We start from the raw sequence: 3,398 nt of genomic DNA, 5'->3' as shown, positions 1-3,398 counted from the left end.
GTGAGGCTTCTGGTTTGGTTTTTTTTTTTCCTTTTTAAATTTGGATTAACTCAGGGCCTCACAGAAGTCACAGTATTTTGATGTTTTGGCAGTGGTTACAGGATTTGTTTCGGTTGTGAAGAGTAGCGGTGAAAAATGTATTGTTGATTCTTCAGCAGCACTGAGAGAGGGAACAGGGATTTCCATTGATAAGAGGCTGGAGAAGGCTGAGCGCTGCCTTTTATGTTTTTAAAAGCGTCTCTTCAAGTTTTACCCGCACGTGTGAGATGGGAGATAGCAGTATGCAAAAATGTTGACAGCAAAGTCAATTCCAGCGTTAGTCAAAATCCCATCGCTGACAAACGGGCCGTGCCACGTTTGTCCTGAAGGTATCGTTGTTCAAATCTGAGAAATAGCTGGAAAAGGTGTTACCTTAGCCTGGAGGGTCAGGCTGGCTTCTCTGTACTAGTCCTGCGAGGCCCCCAGCCTTTGTAAAATCTTACAGCGTATTAACTCTAGAACGGGTTAAAAAATGGCAATGTAACTTTCCAGAGTAGTTGACTTCAGCCGCAGTACCTGTGTGCCCAGCATGAATGCGCACAGCAACACAAGCAACACGACCGGAGCTGCTTCTACGGGTACGGCAGAGTAACTCGGCGGTATCGTACGGCTGCACAACGCGGGTCTTTAAATCTGTCGTGTGGGCTCTGGCCCTGTAGAAGCTGCTCTGGCCAGCCCTGTCACCCTTCGCTCGGACAAACGGGTTACGGCAAGGGTGTACGGGGGGACCTTTACAAGAAATGAGCCGCCTTTCGACAGGTGCCCCCGGGAGCTTTCTCTTGCTAAGGAAGAACTGAACCTGGTTTACAGCGAGGAACATGTGCTGCGGGGCAAGTGCTGACGCTCACCCCCAGATCGGTTTTCAGTGGATCTTGTGACTGCACCCTGAGCTGGGCTGGTGCTACCGTTCCTTCCCAGTAATGCCATGGGGGGAGGTGCAATCGAATGTCTTTTTAGCTTCCTGTCTTCTAGAATATTAAACCGTTGGGGGACAGACTTTTTTAGCAGGGCCTGGATAGTGTATATATATATATATCTTGTATATATATATCTTATATATATATAGGATAGCGATAGGATGAAGGGTAATGGATTTAAACTTAAAGAGGGTAGGTTTAGATTAGATATAAGGAAGAAATTCGTCCCCGTGAGGGTGGCACGGCACTGGCACAGGCTGCCCGGAGAGGCTGTGGGTGCCCCATCCCTGGCAGTGCCCAAGGCCAGGCTGGACGGGGCTGGGAGCAGCCTGGGCTGGTGGAAGGTGTCCCTGCCCATGGCACGGGTGGGACTGGATGGGCTTTAAGGTCCCTTCCAACCCAGACCCTTTGTGATTTGTGTTATTTCTTTGCATCTGTACAAGCCTGGTACTTTTGGAAACAACAGACCCAAAAAAACGCCTGTCTGTATCAAAAGCAGAATGCTTCGTTGGTGCTCAGGGCCCACTGTAGCATGTTTACCATCTCGAGTGAGATGGCAAACGATACGAAGGATTCCTTAATGTGTTTCTGTTCATTCTGATTTTTCCTGTAACCTGGTTACTTCTGTATATGATACAGAATGATATTATCTGGCATTTCTAGTCATTAGATAACAGATGTTGGGAAAGAGGTTAGTATTATCATTATAGTCTTGTTACAACTATTACACGAATAATCAACCTATTACGTGTAACTTTTTTTGTTCTTATATGTCACAGGCTGTCTCATATTTTGAAGAGTCCCATGTTAAGTTTTAGGCCTAATGATAGTAAAAATTAAAACAACATTAATCCTAGCTTTCCATGCCTTGCTAAAGCGTTACCCTCTAATTGCTGTATCGGTTACCTCACTTCTGCCATGAATCAGTCTGGAAGGGACCCCAGGAAGCTCGTGACACTCACCCGCCTTGCTGTTGTCTGTGCGTGGTTTGAGCAAGGCTTAATTAGTTTATGAGTTAGTTCTAACTGTACGTCTGCAACAAAGGACTTGGCATGACCACTGCGGTGACTGAAAGGTAACAAAGCATTCTGCATCTCCCTTCCCCAGGACACATCCCTGCGGCCGCATCCACCTTACTTACAGGTTAAAACTGGTTAGACAAGATAAGAAAAAACAGTATTTTTCATACTATTGGAAGAAGATGGTAAAATGGAAAAGATACCAGCCCAGATGGACATTTGGTCTCAACCAGTACACTTCTGGTGGTTTTCTATGTATTCCTTGAAAATTCGCTACTCTCAGTTTTATGGCTTATTTCACGATCAGCCAAGGAAGGGGGAAATACCAAGTTACAAAGGAGACACGAGTGTCAGTCTCTGAGGAAAATTTCAGCTCTGGTTTGGGTGGCACCTCCTTGGCAGCACAAACAACACTGCTGCTGCTGTACCCACAGCGCCCAGCAAAGTTTGGACAGGAGGCAAATGCTACCAATTCCCTCTTGAAAAGCTCTAGGAGACTCGGCAAACTGCATGCATGGGCTGTAGGCTTCTTTCGCCTCTATATTTTAAGAAAATATCTGGCTGAAGTATAGCCCTTACAGAAACACAGTTTGATCTTAGTGGGTATCCTTTTAAGGAATCCAATTTAGGTCACTAAGCACTTTACCCTTCATTATTTAGTGATCCAACATTTAAAGAATCTTATTTCTGAGGGGAATTGTTCTGTCAAACAAGCTCCACTTTAGTTAAAAAAAGGAGAAAAAAAAAAAAAAAAAAAAAAAGTCGTCTGTTGTTTTGGGAAACTGCCAGTGTCTTCACAGCCATGTTCCTTGCTTGCTTTTGTTTGGAGGTGGCTTTGTTACAGCTCTCACATGTGGCTCCTGCCGCCTCCTCCACCCCACCACTCTGTCCCTTGCCACCTTCTCATTCCCATTTCTCCTCGCTGCCCTCCTCCTCCTCCTCACACGATGCCAGCAGTCTCTCTTGGACTGCGTTGGCACCAGGTTCTTCCCTCGCGGCAAAGCACCGCACTCCCCGCGGTGCCCTCCCCGGCGGCACCTCTCCCGCTGTGCCTGGCTGCCAGCAGCCCTTGGCCAGCTGCAAACCGCTGCTCTACAGGACGGGGTGTTTGATTCACAGCGAAGAAAGGGATCTGACTCGGGTTAGGAAATAAACGTCTGAATAATGAAGATGAAGATGCAAGACGACGAATAGAGGCATCTTCATTTTTCAGGAATTCCCAAAGCTCCTTGTTCTCAACTTCACATGAGATTTATCCTTTGTACAGTATCCTGGGAAGCAGCGAGTCCCACTCATTTAACTCTCTTTTAATGCTGCTGCAATGCTGACCTGGGGTAACTACTTCAGCTGTAAGTGGGCTGTTCCTAAGATAAATGTCCCCGAAGTAGGCCCCAAAAATGGGGCTTGCCTCATTTTAATGCTG

The sequence above is a fragment of the Falco peregrinus genome, chromosome 1, assembly GCF_023634155.1.
Source record: "Falco peregrinus isolate bFalPer1 chromosome 1, bFalPer1.pri, whole genome shotgun sequence".
Lineage (NCBI taxonomy): Eukaryota > Metazoa > Chordata > Aves > Falconiformes > Falconidae > Falco > Falco peregrinus.
This window is presented reverse-complemented; position numbering follows the sequence as displayed.